This window comes from Macaca nemestrina, chromosome 10 (genome assembly GCF_043159975.1).
Source record: "Macaca nemestrina isolate mMacNem1 chromosome 10, mMacNem.hap1, whole genome shotgun sequence".
NCBI classification, from domain to species: domain Eukaryota; kingdom Metazoa; phylum Chordata; class Mammalia; order Primates; family Cercopithecidae; genus Macaca; species Macaca nemestrina.
In genome coordinates this window covers 117,316,225-117,333,944 of record NC_092134.1, presented here as the reverse complement: position 1 = coordinate 117,333,944, position 17,720 = coordinate 117,316,225, and the positions used below count along the sequence as shown (strand labels likewise).

The following is a 17,720-nucleotide window of genomic DNA, read 5'->3' as shown; positions in this document are numbered from 1 at the left end:
ATATGTTCTTGGTCTTTTCTTTATGTATTGCACAATGCTTTAGAAATTGCACAACAAAGAAGAGGGAAGCCCTTTGAACCCAGTGGGGGAAGATCCCCTGATTACCAGAAAGAGGTTACTTCACAGATGGATTCAAATTCTTTCTGCTTACAAGAGGGTACCAGCTCTACACCGTCTAGATGAGGGGGTGACACTCAAATCTCTAACCTCAGTGCACATTTCCAGAGAAGAAATTTTATTTGAAATTTCACTGGCAATTGGATTGCATTGACTGCCCTATGTTTATGGGTGAAGAAGGAGGTAAAGATTTAACATAGGAAACAAATATGGGTATCTTTGATTGGATATACGACCCCCACTGGTCATGCTAATGACCAGCAACTTCACACACAAACACAGGGACCACAGAGCAAAATGAAGAATAAAGGCATAGGGTGAGATATACTTAAGTCTGAATCCTTATCCTGCGACTTATCACCCGTCACCTTGGTCATGTTATTGAATTTCCATAAACTTCAGTGTTTTTCTCTGAAAAAAGGGGCTAACAGTAGTACCTATAGCATAGGATGATTGTTGGAATTAAGTTGGAAATTGCATATAAAGCACTTAGCACAGTGCATTGTCAACAATTGGCAGTTCTAAATAAATATTAACAACCATTATTACTATTTTTGCTATTATATGCTCAACAGTAAAATGCATATTCCTATCTTCTGTGTTCCCTGTCTGTGTGTGTGCATGGGTATGTGTGTATATCTATGTTTGTATGTTATTTATTTACTTATATTTTAGCAACTCACAGTGTGCCCTAGAATATTCTGAAAGAAAAAAAAAAAAAGGAAAGCAATTCTTCCCTTCACTCGAAGTGGTATTTAAAGATGCTTAATATAATTTAGAAATAGCCCCTTACCTCCTCACATACTCAGGCTATACTAGGTAGAAGGTGGTATACTCATTTTTTAGACCAAAAATGACACTAACTCTGAATCCACCTAAATAAATCTAAAAATATGAATGAAAATATTTCTGACGTAAGATTTGTCAGCATAAATACTGATATCCAATCTTATCCCCAAATCAGAAGCCGTATAACGAATCCATTCATTATTGGGGGAATAGTTGTGATCTGATTTGAAACATGTTTAAAATAGCACCCTAAAGGAAATATCAGGAAGCTAATATAACATGCATTCATTTATCTTTTGTTTTATTCATTCTGCGGATATGTATTGATTTTATTTCATGCCAGGTGTTGTGAGACACAGGATCAGTGATAGATACATAAGCGAGTTCCCATTCCTTCTTACAGAAGTTCAGGGGAGGTATGCATATGTATACTGGGCCAGGTAGAAAGTAGCAAGTGCTCTAAGGGAAGCACATAATAAGTGCTGTAAGAGTCAGTATATGGAAATGTTAATATTAGTTTAATTATGCCTTAAGATTAAGGTAGTTTCGTATGTGACAAGTAAATTTGAATCTGCAACTTTTACTGCTACCAGCTGCCTTGTAATGAATGATTAGGTATATCATAATTTAAGCACAGAGAAAGTATCAAGATATTAGGTAGTTCAAAAGCAACTAGTGCATTTTTAACATATTCTAAAAAGAAAGTGAACATGAAAGCAGTAAAATACATAAAATGATGGAAACAGCTTAGTTCTGATCTTAATGACTGATTTCTGCTTAGTAGATCTGTGCAGTTGAGAGGAACTCAATTATTTTCTTCAAAAATTTAACCTTGAATTTTCTTCTCCTGTTAAAAAAAAAAAAATCAGCGGAAAGTTGACATTTATGTGAATTTTGAATAAAAATGTGAAACAAACTGAGTCAGTAGCACTGTAGTCCGCCATCTGGGATTTCACACTACTCAGTGAATTCCAGAAATTAGATTAATATGGAAGAACTCAGAAAGGGGAATTTCCTTTCCGAGGTAATTACAAGGCTCACCTATTATCAGCGGAAAATCTGCAGCCACTAATTGCTCTCCTCAAGTCGCATGGAAGACCTCAAATGAAATACAAGCCCAGAATGTGTTTTCAAAATGAGAGTTCTATTCCAACGATCAATGGGTATAACTATTAACATTATTTGGAAATATCAAAGTATAAAGATATTTTTATTGTGAGAATTTAAAAAGTATTGCAAAAGCACAGGTCAAAATATTCATCTGCTCTTCCTGAAAACATTTTGAAGTTAGGGTTTTGCTTCAATACTTTCACTTGCTCCAACCAGCTTTCTTTATCCCCCAAATGGCTTCCTCCGAATTGTGTACAATTTGAGTTCAGAAAATTTGGCTCTGGTTTAAGATTTGCACACTATGGAGAACCAGCACTGCTCTCAGACTGAGAGGATTCCAAACAGCTTCTCTGGACAGCAGGTGCTGTGGCTGAATAGTGAGGCCCCTTTGTGGAGCTGGGACCGGTCAGACACTAATGGACTGGCTGACGGTCGTCAAGACCAGGCACCCCCAGTATGTGCCCCTCCCTTCACTCCCACTGCCATCCCCATGAGGTGAAGTGTATTAGAACACCTATAGTAGTTTCAGAGACAGAGCTCCCTCTTAAAATAAATAATGTGCACAATCTTTGACAAGAAACAAAGAATGCAATTATTTCTTTAGAAAATGTAGAAGTAAACAATGTGATGTATGGGAGAATATTTTCATTCCTTCTGAAACTTTGGAAATTATAGTCAAACAATTTAGAATGTATGTGTTAATAAAAGATCTTTTGTCTAATTTATGTACATCACTTTACCACAGATCTATGGAATTTAGGTTACATTTGTATAATTCCATAAGGGGTTTTTGATTGCTTAAGCGCCACCTGTTCTTTATAAATGCTGTGACTGACATCAAGTTTCCCTCCATATGGTGATGACATTTTTGATTACTATTTGTCTTCTTACATTTTAATAGTGAATTGAGTTAAAATAATTTAAAGTCTGTTTCCCAATAGCTTCATATAACTGAACAGTACTGTTTATGAGTTTTATCTTTCTGTATTTTGAGTCGACATAATTTTTTAAAAGAGCTTAAACTAGCTACAGAATACAGCTTTATAGGCTTAAATGAGTAATTTTTCAGTTGCGAGCTAAAATCAAGAGTAGAATCAATACAGGCATCTCTGTAATTGAAAACCAGTGGGTGATAATTCTGTACTGAAAACAAGATAATAAGAAGAAACATGAGCTATTGGTGGGAAAAAGATAAGATTAAAGTTGTGATCTCAATTAAATATCAACGATTATTAACATTGCAATAAAACTTCCACTTATAACTTATCCTTTATTTTCTTCTTTTGAGATATAATTATGAAGATATGCAAAATAATTTAAGCAAATCATGGTAGAATCAATTTAATTTATTATTTCTGCTAATTTAATATTTACAGCACTGTTAATATGCAAATATTTTGGAGAGTAGAAATAGTTCCTTTTTTTTTGGTATGTAAAGATTTATTTCTCCATATTTCTGATATATTATTTTTCACTTGATATGCATGTAGTTTGGAGATAACAAAAGGGGACAAAGCAAAGCATATGACAATGAAGGAAAAAAGCATGCACAATGAAGGAAAAGTGAATTTCTCTCACCTTCATGCCTGACAGTGATTTCCTTACAGTCATTTAAAGGCCTACATGTTTTTGCATTTAAAAGTGAAAAAAAAAAAAGGTCACTTTCCTGTTTATGATGACTTTCTATATTTTTCTATTTCTTTACATTATACAAGCTTCCCAATTACTTTCTAGCCATTTATTTGATTCTGATACAGTCTTTGAAGCTGTTTTCCATCTCTCTCTCATTTTGAGGGAACCCAATAACTTTTCCTGTTTCTTCTGTTTCCTACATTTATTCTTCCAAACTTCAATTTTTTTTTATTATTCAAGCCCATGAGCTTCTGATAAACTCATATTATCTGTAAGCAAATAGCCTACAAATATCTTAAGCTAGTATAACAAGGACAAAATGCCTTGCTTTATTCCACTATTAATAACTGAACAGAAAAATAAAAATTAGGAAACAAATTCTGATCGAACCTTATATATATTAACTTAAATATAATGAAGAATAAGAAATTTGCCCTGCCTTAATATGAATACACATTGATAATTTATGCAAACGAATCTTTAAAATCAGTCAACCGTATGATATTATTCAAAGTTATTTAGTATTCCATTAGAAAATGGACTCTTGGTTATCTATAGAATATAAGTGCATTAGATAATGTACAAATTCTAGTCTAGTTTTCAAAATTCTGATCTTTCGCAATTGAATAACTTTACCTTCTTGCTATACAATCTTTCAGAGTGGCCATCTGGCAACAATTTTATTTCACAAATATTTATCAGGTAAGTTTGGCTTTGCCATATATAAAGTCTAGCTTGGGGTGGTCAAGAAGAAGACAGCTGAATGCAAACAAATGTGCTATATTGAAAACAACGATTATTACCACCAATTTAAATTCTATCAGAGTCTTGGTTCTGGCCAATATTTTATATATTTTGCCTTAAACATATTTTTTTAAAATTATACTTTAAGTTCTGGGATACATGGAGAGAACCTGCAGGTTTCTTACGTAGGTGTACATGTGCCATGGTGGTTTGCTGCACCTGTCAGCCCATCATCTACATTAGATATTTCTCCTAATGCTATCCTTCCCCTAGCCCCCCACCCCTCAACAGGCCCCAGTGTGCGATGTTGCCCTCCCTGTGTCCATATGTTCTCATTGTTCAACTCCCACTTATGAGTGAGAACATGCCGTGTTTGGTTTTCTGTTCCTGTGTTAGTATGCTGAGAATGATGGTTTCCAGCTTTGTCCATGTCCCTGCAAAGGATATGAAGTCATCCTTTTTTATGGCTGCATAGTATTCCATAGTGTATATGTGCCACATTTTCTTTATCCAATCTATCATTGATAGGCATTTGGTTGGTTCCAAGTCTTTGCTATTGTGAGTAGTGCTGCAATAAACATACGTGTGCATGTGTCTTTATAGTAGAATGATTTATAATCCTTTGGGTATATACCCACTAATGGGATTGCTGGGTCAAATGTTATTTCTGGTTGTAGATCCTTGAGGAATCGCCACACTGTCTTCCACGATGGTTGAACTAATTTACACTCCCACCAATAGTGTAAAAGCATTCCTATTTCTCCACATCCTCTCCAGTATCTGTTGTTTCCTGACTTTTTAATGATCACCATTCTAACTGGCACAAGATGGTATCTCATTGTGGTTTTGATTTGCATTTCTCTGATGACAAGTGATGATGAGCTTTTTTTCATGTTTGTTGGCCACATAAATGTCTTCTTTTGAGAAGTGTCTGTTCATATCCTTTGCCCACTTTTTGATAGGGTTGTTTGCTTTTTTCTTGTAAATTTGTTTAAGTTCCTTACAGATTCTGGATATTAGCCCTTTGTCAGATAGGTAGATTGCAAAACTTTTCTGCCATTCTGTAGGTTGCCTGTTCAGTCTGATGATAGTTTCTCTTGCTGTGCAGAAGCTCTTTAGTTTAATTAGATCCCATTTGTCAATTTTGGCTTTTGTTGCCATTGCTTTTGGTGTTTTAGTCATGAAGTCTTTGCCCATGCATATGCCCTGAATGGTATTGTCTAGGTTTTCTTCGGTTTTAAGTCTTACATTTAAGTCATTTAAGTCTTTAATCCATCTAGAGATAATTTTTGTATAAGGTGTAAGGAAGGGGTCCAGATTCAGTTTTCTGCATATGGCTAGCCAGTTTTCCCAACACCATTTATTAAATAGGGAATCCTTTCCCCATTGCTTGCTTTTGTCAGGTTTGTCAAAGGTGGTAGATGTGTGGCGTTGTTTCTGAGGCCTCTGTTCTGTTCCATTGGTCTATATCTCTGTTTTAGCACCAGTACCATGCTGTTTTGGTTATTGTAGCCTTGTAGTATAGTTTGAAATCAGGTAGCTTGATGTCTCCGGCTTTGTTCTTTTTGCTTAGGATTGTCTTGGCTATATGGGCTCTTTTTTGGTTCCATATGAAATGTAAAGTAGTTTTTCTAATTCTGTGAAGAAAGAAGGTATTTCTCCTAATGCTCAATGGTAGCTTGATGGGGATAGCATTGAATCTATAAATTACTTTGGGCAGTATGGCCATTTTCACAATATTGATTCTTCCTATCCATAAGCATGGAATGTTTTTCCATTTGTTTGTGTCCTCTCTTATTTCCTTGAGCAGTGGTTTGTAGTTCTCCTTGAAAAGGTCCTTTACATCCCTTGTCAGTTGTATTCCTAAGTATTTTATTCTCTTCGTAGCAATTGTGAATGGGAGTTCACTCATGATTTGGCTCTCTGTTTGTCTGTTATTGGTGTATAGGAATGCTTGTGATTTTTGCACATTGATTTTGTATCCTGAGACTTTGTGGAACTTGTTTATCAGCTTAAGGAGATTTTGTGCCAAGATGATGGGTTTTTCTAAATATACAACCATGTCATCTGCAAACAGAGACAATTTGACGTCCTGTCTTCCTATTTGAATACGCTTTCTTTCTTTCTCCTCCCTGATTGTCCTGGGGTTCTGGCCAGTATTCTGCACAAACACAACACTTTAAACATATAGTAAAGCCTAAAATTAAGTTGCATTATACAAGGAGAAAGTTATATTTCTATAAAGAAATTCGAAGGACACTTCCCCAAGTGATGAAAACAGTAACTCTTAAACCAATATCTGATATGGTAGTTAGTAGTGAGAAAGAAGAGTTGCTCCCTTTAGAAATTTTAGAATGGCAGGAGAGTCATTCCTTATTATGGGATATTGCACATTTCAGTTGTTTGCATATTGTCCTCACAATTTTTACTCTATTCACATATCACCAACAAAATTAATTACTTCAAATCTTTCTTTAAAACAGGTTCTATATATTACATAATAACTTTACATAAGAAGAAACAGCATAACTAGAAAGCCAGCACTTTTTGTCTTTAGTAGGATATAATTATATAAATTAAAATAAAATTATTTATATTAAAAACTTTTAGTAGCTTAATCATATTAAAATTATATAAAAGTTATAAAATTTTTCAAATAAAACGTTGTCATTAAATTCTGTCTATCTACTAGCCTATCAAAATTTCTGAAACAGAATCTCATTCTTTTTTGTTAAAAGGGTAATAGAGACAAACAGGAACCAGACAGACTTTCTGCTGACATAATTAGAAAGATGGAAAGAGAACTGAAAGGGAAATAACATTCATACTGCTTGATTCCACATCTTTTATTTCTGGGTCTAAAATAGCCTCAGTATCTTCAGAACTGTGTAGTCTACATTTTTGAAAACATTGATTCAACAGACAATAAAACAAATTGCAAAGATTTTAAAAATAAAAATAGGTCAAAGATATATACACAGATCACCGAAACAATGCCTGACATATAGTAAGCATCAAATAGAGGTTTACTGAATGAATTAACTCATGCATTTAACTAAATATATAGTGAAGAATACTGGCTGTTCCAGTTTTTTTTGTATACATAAAATAACTCAGATTATTCAATAAATGGTCCTGAGAAGTTGGTGAAAAATTCAGGAACAACAACCCAGTTTTTCCTTTGGAAAAAATCCTTCCTTATACAAATCCAAATTTCTGCTAGGTTTGCTAGGCTTATAGGGTGTAGCACTAAGGATGGAGCCAATATTAAGGAAAGCAAATTCTAGAGACAGAGAAAGATTCTCTGAACACTTAAATTCAGCTCTGCCTATAATAATTTCCTGGGCTTTACAATTATTTAAGTCAACAATATTCCCCTTAAACTTGTATGAAATGCTTTGTAGATCAGGCTGAATAAATAAATTCTACCATTTAGTAGAATGGTAAATAGGGAAGCACTGAATATACTGTAGACAAACATCTTGTGATCTAGGCCTATGTACCTGCAAGTACCAAAGCCCCTTGCTTTGATTTCTACAGCTTCTAAAGTCCGTTCCAGACTTCTCTACCTAATTTTCTCTTTTCTTCATCCTCCAACCAACACCTGATTACCCTTCAACACTTACTTCAAATGTTACCTATTGTCATGAAATCTTTTCTAACAGGAAATTAAGTAATTTTGTTCTTTCTGCTTCCATTGCACTTTGTATAGAACTCATTCATAAGTTTTCCCTATTTTACCAAAATTACTTGTATGTTTACATGTATGTTTCATCTCTTTGAGCTGAATTCATATTTGAATTGCCAGCATCTAGTATACTGTCTAACACAAAGTAGGAGACTAATAAATGTTTGATAAATGAACAAGTGAATTAATGAATAAAGGTAATACTAATAATGGTTTGAAAAAAATCAGCTGATCTATCTGCTAAAAATTTACTGCTCGAGTGTTACCCATTTCTTGCACTCTAAATGACATGGTGTGTTTTACATATCTGGGAAAACTGCAAGGCCTCTTTATTTCTTGCTTTTGCATGAATTTCATGGTCCATTTTCAGGTAAATTCCTGAGAAGATGAATTTTGTTTCAATACCTCTGAAAGCAAAGCCCAATGCATTCGCCTCTGAATGTTGATGGCAGATCCCATTGTCTCTTTTGCTCTTTCCAACAAAATCTAGAAGAAAATGAGCATGGAGTTCTGTTCACGCCTCAATCTTCCTAATAGTAACAAGTCTTTCCGCCAACACAACTGTTTCTTTTCTTTTTAACAATGGCATATGGTTTGTATGTTTACAGCAAATTTCCACAAAATACTTTTTCTTTTTAGAGAAAGATAGGTTGGGTTACGAACTCTTAATCTGCACCTCACTTCCTACACACAAAAACAGAGTCCTTGGGTCTGTACAAGCTGTGGACATATTTGCAATGAAAGCACAGCAAAGGCGAATGGAAATTTATTTCAATGAGTTTACTGTAAGCACACTGTTTTTTTTTTAATTGGTAGGTTTTTAAATTGGTATTGGTAGGTTTTAAATGCCTAATTATCTTCATATAAATGGCACCCTATCATCCTAAAAGTGTTGTACTCGGTGCCCTGTGCTGTTTATTATTTTGCATTACAATTATCATGCAAAGCAGAGAAGGTGACTTTAAGCAGCTCATTTAAAGTGCTTTTTTTCTTAAGTGTAAAATCTTTGGGAGGCTATTTACATAGATGTTTATCATTGGGTGTTAAAAATCAGTCCAATTATAAGTACACAAAAGTTTTTATTATGGGTTTAATTTTGAAATGTAAATGACCATTGTAAAGTGCCTGTTGAAATTTTAATTTGTGCTTGTATTTTTGTCTATGGATTCACAAGCCATCCTGTATTGAAATTAATTATAGAGATACACAAAATGTTCAAAGATAACAGAACCTGTGTGGCAAAATTGCCTAAAGGTATGCAATGCAATCCCCTCTTTGGAATTGGACATTAACAATGTTGTAAGAGAGTGCTCGTCTGCCACCCAAACCACTAACAACGCTGTGTAGATGATAGGATTCCACTTCATGTTGCATTCTGTTGCCATGGCTATGATGGCCTTAATATTGTATGCTCACAGCAAGGTTGCAATTAGTATTTGGATTTAGAAGAGAAACATAATGATCTCATATTGAAGAAACACTTGTTTAATACTATTTTGGATCTAGGCATCCTTTCAAGTTGCTAACGAGCAGCTCTGTTGGTCAGAAAAAAAATCACTCAGCCATTTTGTACCTGCATCCTCAGTTTCTTTCAAACAAACTTCACTGGGATAGAGAGCCGATGATGCTTCTGGTATGTCTACATGCCTCCTCTGCCAGTCATCAGAAGCCACATTCCTTGTGTACTTTTAAAGTTATAATAGACTTTCATATGATTTCTTATGTAGTGAGCACTGATGAAGCTCCATTGCCTTAATAATAAGATTGAAATATATACTACATACCCCTGAAAATGCAGTCGGGGTATGAGTTGTGAAAGTTTTAGGATTTGATATATGCACGGTCAGCCTCACGAAATACAGTTTTGGACCACCAGACATAAGAAGGGCTTATCATTTATGAAAAAGGAGGCTTAATTTCTCCATAGTGTTCAGTAATCATCTATTGTGAGCCTTTTACTCTTTCACCCACTTATAAAACATTCAGTTTCATGTTATTCACCTGGAAGTGGCAACGGGTGAGAAGAGCAGGACATGGCTAGGTCCAGAGAGTAGGAGGTGGGAAAAGCCTGCCTAGGATAATAAACGAGGATGAAGAATTGGGAAAAGTCAGGATGGCTGTCCCATGTTCTCCGACTATGAAATGTAGACAGATTGTCAGAGCCAAGACCCCTGCAAGACTCCAGACATGCAGCGTGGAGAGAAGGTCCTCAGCTGAAGTTGAAGCTGAGAGCTCCAGGAGAGGAGAAAGCACTGAATAAATGGGCCAAAGTGTCTTTGATAGCAGCTCAAACAGTGGAAGAAGCAACATTGTGGGTATCAGTTTTGTTTTATTACAAAAGTGAGGTTTTTTTGTTTTTTTTTTTAGGATTCATTGACCTATGATATGTGGGTTGGCAATTGCAGATATAAAAGACACAATAGCTACCTCCTTTTGCATGCAAGAACCTCAAGTCATACTTTCAGCTTTATCATATTATAAACAATGAAATATGATCCTCTAACCTACTTATTTTCATGGAATTGTGTTATTGGAACCCGGGGTCATTATTATATTAAACTTGCAAATAAGCTTTGGGGAGCTACAGAAAGCTCACAGAGTCTCCTGAACTCAGTATTGTTTGGGGTCTGAAGATGAACTCCAGAAAGAGACAAGAAACTGTCCTTCTGGGAGAATCAGGAGATACCCTGGGAGCCAGGCCATATTAGTTTGGACAATATCAAGAAGGTATTATGTAAAACCACCAAACTGCAGAGGGAGGCTGGAAAGAAACTAAGAGACACCAAACAGATCGAACTGAAGGAAAGAGGTGGAGCCATAGATAAAAGCTAGAATTAGTGTTATGGTACAAAATAGGAGAAGGAAAAAAAAAAAGGATGTTGATGATAATAATAATTACTATTTACTGAGTTATTTTGCACAAACCATGTATGACATACCATATGTCATCTCATTTAACGTCTCATTTGTGAGGAAGATACAATCTTCCCCAGATTGGAAGGAAGACTTTTGTGTTTCCATCTTCACCTTTCTCTCCAATTCTTTACAGCAGTCATTTCAAAGAATCTCCACTCTCCTCAAACTGCCAACCTCAACCTCAGTCTCAAAAGATGCTGTCACCTCCTACTCCAAAAGGAAAATAGCCAGGAGATAAGAACTCCCTTACCTGACTGTGACGAAACTTGGAAACGTAGCTGTAGCCAGAGCCATCCTCTCTGCTTCCCTCCAGGTGCAATGGAAGAAGTATTGCTCTTAAAATGTAAAGTTAATCTCTCCACCTATACACTGAATTCCATTCCTGCGTGTTTCTTGGAGCAAGTCCTTCTTTCCATTTCTCCAGATCTTCTCCCTTTCTCCTTAGAACTATCAGTAAAACCAAAGAAACTTTCCTTGAGCCTATGTCTCTTTCCAGCTTTTCTCCTTTCTCTCCTTCATTTCAAAGCCCAGTTTCTTGAAAGAGCTACTTATATTTGTTCTCTTCACTTCTTCACTTTTCTTGTACTCATCGATTTACCACAGTATAGTTTTTCCTACTGTGGTCCATTGACACTGTTTGGTCCATTTACACTGTTTGCTCCGACGGGAATCTCCTGGTTATTAAAGTCAATAGAAAGGTTTTGATTACCAAATACTGCTTATTCTCATTCATAAGCAGAAGCCAAGCACTGGGTACACATGGACATAAGGATAGAAACAATAGACTCTGGGAACTACTTGGAGGAAGTACGGGGAGGGCAGAAAAACTACCTACTGGGTGCAATGCTTGCTACCTAGGTGACAGGATCATTTGTGCCCCAAACCTCAGCATCATGCAATATACCCATGTAACAAACCTGCATGTGTACCTCCTTGTATCAGTCCATTTTGTATTGCTATAAGGGAATATTGAGGCTGGGTAATTTACGGCAAGAGGTTTATTTGGCTTATGGGCTGTACAGGAAGCATGACGTTGGCATCTGCTTCTGGTGAGGGCCTCCGGAAGCTTACAATCATGGTCAAAAAGTGAAGGGGGTGCCAGCATATCACATGGCAAAAGAGAGAGCAAGGAAGAGGAGGAGGTGCCACACACTTTTAAACAACCAGATCTCACATGGGTTCATTACCATTCATTACTGTGGGGAGGGCACCAAGCCGTTCATGAGGGATCTGCTGCCATGGCCCCATACCTACTACTAGGCCCCACCTCGAACACTGGAGATTACATCTCAACATGACATATGGAGGAGACAAAACATTCAAACCATATCTATAATAAAAATTGACATTATAAAAAATAAAAATTCAGTTAAAGAATACTAAAGAAAATTATATGTAAGGAAAAAATTAAATTAAAAAATTTTTAAATTGTTGAATGAAAACAAAAAGATTTTGGTTCCTAATATATGTAACTCTTAACAACACTACTTTTGTTTTGTACTACTTTTTTTTTCTTTTTTTAATTGAGATGGAGTTATACTCTATTGCCCAGACTGGAGTGCAGTGTCACAATCTTGGCTCACTGCAACCTCCGCCTCCTGGGTTCAAGCGATTATCCTGCCTCAGCCTCCCGAGTAGCTAGGACTACAGGCACATGCTACCACGCCCAGCTAATTTTTTGTATTTTTAGTAGAGACAGGGTTTCATCGTGTTAGCCAGGATTGTCTCCATCTCCTGACCTCGTTATCCAACTGCCTCAGCCTCTCAAGTGCTGGAATTGCAGGCGTGAGCCACAGTGCCCTGCAACAGCACTACTTTTAAAAATAATGTCGCCTCTAGGCTTCATGATACTACACTTTCCTGGTATACCTATTTCCTGATACTCCTCAGTTTCCTTTGCCAGCTCTTTTTTCGCTCAGGCCTTTGAAGACTGATGTTCCCCTTGGGTCTATCCTTGAGCATGTTTTTTCCATACATTCCCTGTGGCCTCTCAATCCCTTATGTGGCTGCAAAACGCTTACCTCTATACTGACTCCCAAGTTGGTACCTCAGTACTAAATCTCCCACCCGATCCAGTCAAAGCCTCCACTCTCTCACCTGAATGTCTAAAGCAGCTTTCTTACTTCTATCTTTACACCAAGTCTTGACCCCACCATCTTGCACTATAAGCAGAATGATCATGTAAAATGCAAATCTCACCATGTTACCCAATCTTTTAATGACTTCATTGTCCTCATGATAAAGCCAAACTTTCTAACATGTCTTAAAAATCCTTCGTGGTCATGTCCCCATAAAACTTTCTGGCCTTATTTCTTCCCTCTTTTGTGCAGTATGGTGGCTTAATTGCTTATATTAAGCACTTATTAATTTCTTTTCTGGTGCCTCCAGAGAAAAAATTTCTCCAATGTACTCATTAATGTTGCATAAGGTCTAAACGTTGCTAAAAGACAAAGTATCTCACTTCAGTATTTCCTGCTTTAGAGCTTTAGATGTGAGCTGGGATGTCTTTTTGTGTCTTGGGGGTAATTTTTCCAAGCACCTAATCCAGACTAACATGTGGGATGGGTGGTTTATGAAGTAGATTTTCTGGTTGAGATCAGGCCTCTTTCTTTGAGTCCAGGTCCAGCCATGAGAAAATGTTGGGATATAAACTCCAGTCCCCTGGAATAATATCTCAGAAAGATTTGGACAGTGAGCTTGGGGATGAGAAAGAACCTGTCGGACATTGGGCCCACATTTCATTTTAGGGCAGAACAGAGATATTATTAGATTGCATGGCAATAAAAGCGAGAATACAATTTGCTTTTTCCATTAGCTCAACTAGACCTAAACTTGCAGTGAGAGCAACACTATAGGCAGTTGTCTGAAATGAATACTCTTTTAAAGACTGTCAAATTGCCTCCAGTGGGCTCAGCTGGGTCTTGTGACTGACTGAGAGTAAGAAAGGCAGTATGATTTCTAAAGGATTACTGCCGAGACTTTGCTGAGAATCATGACCAGGAAATGGTTCATCAAGGAACCACTGTTAACAGTAACCACTGCCCTCTACATCTATCTGCCTCAAGCTGTCTCCGGGAACCACTACTGGGCAACTCTATAGAGATCCAAGTTGGGATTAAGCATATCGAGTGTCGGGTGGAGTTTGAACATCTTGCCAAGCAATATTTATTTTTTTCTGGGTCAGTTCTCCATTTCTCTTGTAGGAATGAAGGCATAAATTCTTATTGTTTGCTTACCATCTGGTGAGAAGTGTAGAGATTGTAGGTGTTTTATTATTCTTCTCATTTATCAGAGAGAATAACATGAACCTGATGGAATTACTAGTGGTAGTTCCAGACAATAGAAGGCTCACATTAGCTTAGTCTTCAAAATATTATGTGGCCGGGCATATACTGAGAGGAGAAGGCTGCACTCGGAAACTGGATTACTTCTGATTTACACAACAAATCAACATATTTTGAACACAGTAGGTGAAATAAAGGTTGACACCAGTCAGGGTGTAATAGTGAAAAACAACATGTAAACCGTGATAGGTTGAGTCAGCAGAGGGATTATTTCTCACGCGAATGCCGCACACCCAACTTAAGTTGGCCAGGAGGCTCAAGGTTGCAGCCAATGAACAGCTAAAACTTAAAACATGGGTTCTAGAAGGTCTTACATCAGCATTTAAACACTTTAGTACAGAAATAACATGTCCATTTTGCTCACCACTCATTGGCCAGCCCCCTGACACCCCTTACCATCTAAACTCAAACAAGGCTAAGAAGTGACATCCTACCATGTGACCTGAAGACAGAGAGTTCAAAAGAATTGGGAGACAGCACTAATGATAAACACAGTAAATATGTGGTGAATAACAGATAATTTTGCATCATGAACATTTCTATTATGACCTACAACGCATATATGCTGAATGTTCTAAAATAATAGTTTTCAGTCTTGAAAAATTGTAAACTCCCAAGAATATATGGAATCTCAGATTGAGAAACTAAAGTTAAACATGGTCATGTCAGGCGATCACCTAAAGCAGCTGTAAGTGCAAGTAGAACTGAAATTGTTTAGTAGATATTCCAAAATAAGCTAATTTTAATATTTAAAAATTTTTCATCAAAATGAAAACATAACACATAAAATTTGTACACAGAATAGAAGATTCCTGAGTATATTCCCAAGAACTCCCATTTGGTTATAGACCCCTATTTGAAAAATAGTTCTCAGTTAAAGAAAAATAACATTTATATATTAAGTGCTTGCCATGAACCAGACATTGTTCCAAGTGCTCTGCATGAAATATCTGCTTCGATCTGCATGAGAACTATGTTACACAGGCATTCGTTATTCATATTTACTTGTGGGGGAACTGAGGCACAGAGACGGTAAGTCATACTGCTAGTAACCAGTTTTACTTCAATTTGAACTCAGGACGTCTGGGTGTAGGGCACTCATTGTTCTTAACCTTTGCACTACACTGCCTCTAAATCTCAAGAAGTTTTCAAATTTTGTAAATCATATGCTTAATAAAATATTCCTATAAAGCAATAAACCATTCTAAATATATAGACAGGCTAGAGATTTTCTTACATTTGTTCGTTTATTTATTCAATAGATATATGTTTCCTAATATACACAGTAGTGATATTGACACAGAAGAGGGTATAAGATACTGCGCATCTTTCCATCTACAGGCAAAACTGAGCTATGTACACGATGATCCGGAAAACAAAATAGAAAGAGATTATAATATACATGCAAATATTTAGCTTATTTATTTATTTCTGGTTTATTAGGACCCCTCCCCTCCAGAGTGTAAGCCTCATGTGATGAGATGCTATGTCTACCTGGCCCGCCATTATATCCTCCATGCCCAAGGGCCTAGGAAATTGTTGGTGCTCCATAAGTATTTGTTGGAGTGAAGGAATGAATGATTAGCAACTTCACTCCTGGCTAGATGTCAAGCACAGTAGTGGGTGCTTTATGTGGTTTTTCTCATTTAATTTTCAAAACACATTTTACAAATAGGAAACTTTAAAGTTCAATCAATTAGAAATGACAAAGCCAGAATTTGAACCCAAGTCTTTACAATTTTGCATTTGATACTTCTTCTGACTCAAAAACACTGTCTCTCATTGTTGCCTAGAGGAATACAAAGCTAAATGAGAAATTGTTTTCTTCTGAGCTCATGCATGACAATGAACAAATCACATATACAAAGCAACATTTCCAATGACTCCCACCATTTTTGTCTAAAGCAAGGACAAGAGGATATATTGCAAAGCCAGATGACTAGATATTTACCAGTCAGAAATGTCTGAAAAAAATACAGCTTGATTAGTGAATTGCAGTATGTTCAGTAATTAATTAAGAGTTTGATTTGTAAAAACAAAGCATGATGGCTCCTACACACACCATGTGTCCCCTGAGCAAATGAAGATAGAGCTTAATGCTGAGGCTCCCGATTCAGCTAAGCAGTCACAGATGTGACTCAAATTAGAAGAATGAATTCTGAATAACAATAACGCCATCCAAATTAGCAAGAAGTATGTAAAATCTCTCCCAGAAAAGCTGGAGACTGAGTCTAGGTCCAGGTTTGTGAGCTTTATATTCTGCTAAAGCTGATTTTTGGATTTGCTTGAGCCAGTACCACATATCATGGACACTCTTGCAGAAATGAGAAAAGCGTTCTAGTTGTTCAACAGAACACGCTTAAAGTCTACAGCTCATATTAGAAAAACTGACCATTACCATTCTAGGAAATGTGTGTGTGTGGGTGTAACAGAATTGCACTATCAAACAGTCACAGTATCTGGAAACAGGGAGATAAACTCTCTGTTGGAAGTGGCTGCCTTTGTAGAAAGCAGAGTTTGAAAGAGCATGGTAGTAACATTTTGCTTGGTTTTGTTTAAGCTTTGTTATAAGCCTATATGTCTTTTTAGAGTACACCAAGTATTTCACATTGACAAAAAATCAAAACTCTATTTTTCAAAATGGTCATGTGAGAAAAGGTCACAAAATAAAACTCAGATAAATTGTAATAAGAAATACAAAGATTACGTCTCTGCAACCAAAGGTGAATTGTCCCTTACGGAATTTATGTAATAAGTACAACCAGAATTATAACATATTTAAGGGATAAGGACGAAACATACTTTGTTACCAAGACACGCATAGCATGCATTTTAGACATTCAGCAAACAGAGCTGTCATGGGTGGTCATTTCTTTTTCATTAGAAAAACAATTTAATAATATCATTTTACTTTTTACTGTGATGGAATGCAGAAAAAAGGAAAGAAAGGGTCTATACCAACTCATCTCTGTCTCCTATTACCTATTACTAATGTTACTCAATTCCATCTCAGTAAATGTTTGGTGTCTTCTACATACTGATCCCTTATTTCATGACTCTACTTCTCTGTCCTTGGCCATGCATTCTCCACGCTCTCAACTTCTCCCCATCTTGCCTTAACAACTCTCTAGCTCTACTTTTGCAACTTGCTGTGCTTTTGCTCACTGCCTGTCTACTCCTCCCTTGCTACTTTTATAGTCATTTTCCTCATATCCATGGAAGACTAATGACCTTTGCTTTTAGCTGCTTCATCATGTTGGCATTTAAACTCTAAAATGGTGTGGTAGGCCTGCCACTGCACAAGGTATCATGAGGACTACCTTCATTTCTTCACTTTTTGCATTGTGTTTTTCAGTAATCACGTGGCCTCAGCTGACTTC

The 17,720-nt window shown here is 36.5% G+C and overlaps 1 long non-coding RNA gene across 2 annotated transcripts in view; it reads right to left on the bottom strand.

Annotated features, from left to right (window-relative positions):
• LOC105492125 (uncharacterized) overlaps nt 1-17,720 on the bottom strand; it is a 126,136-nt gene that overhangs the window by 85,838 nt on the left and 22,578 nt on the right. Inside the window, exons 3-4 of one of the 2 annotated variants that reach the window (XR_011608589.1) lie at nt 11,247-11,670; nt 8,362-8,566 (exon numbers count right to left, since the gene is read on the bottom strand). This is a non-coding gene — a long non-coding RNA (uncharacterized lncRNA). Of the gene's footprint in view, nt 1-8,361; nt 8,567-11,246; nt 11,671-17,720 lie in introns of those variants that run through there. The other variant, XR_011608590.1, reaches the window with a different exon arrangement.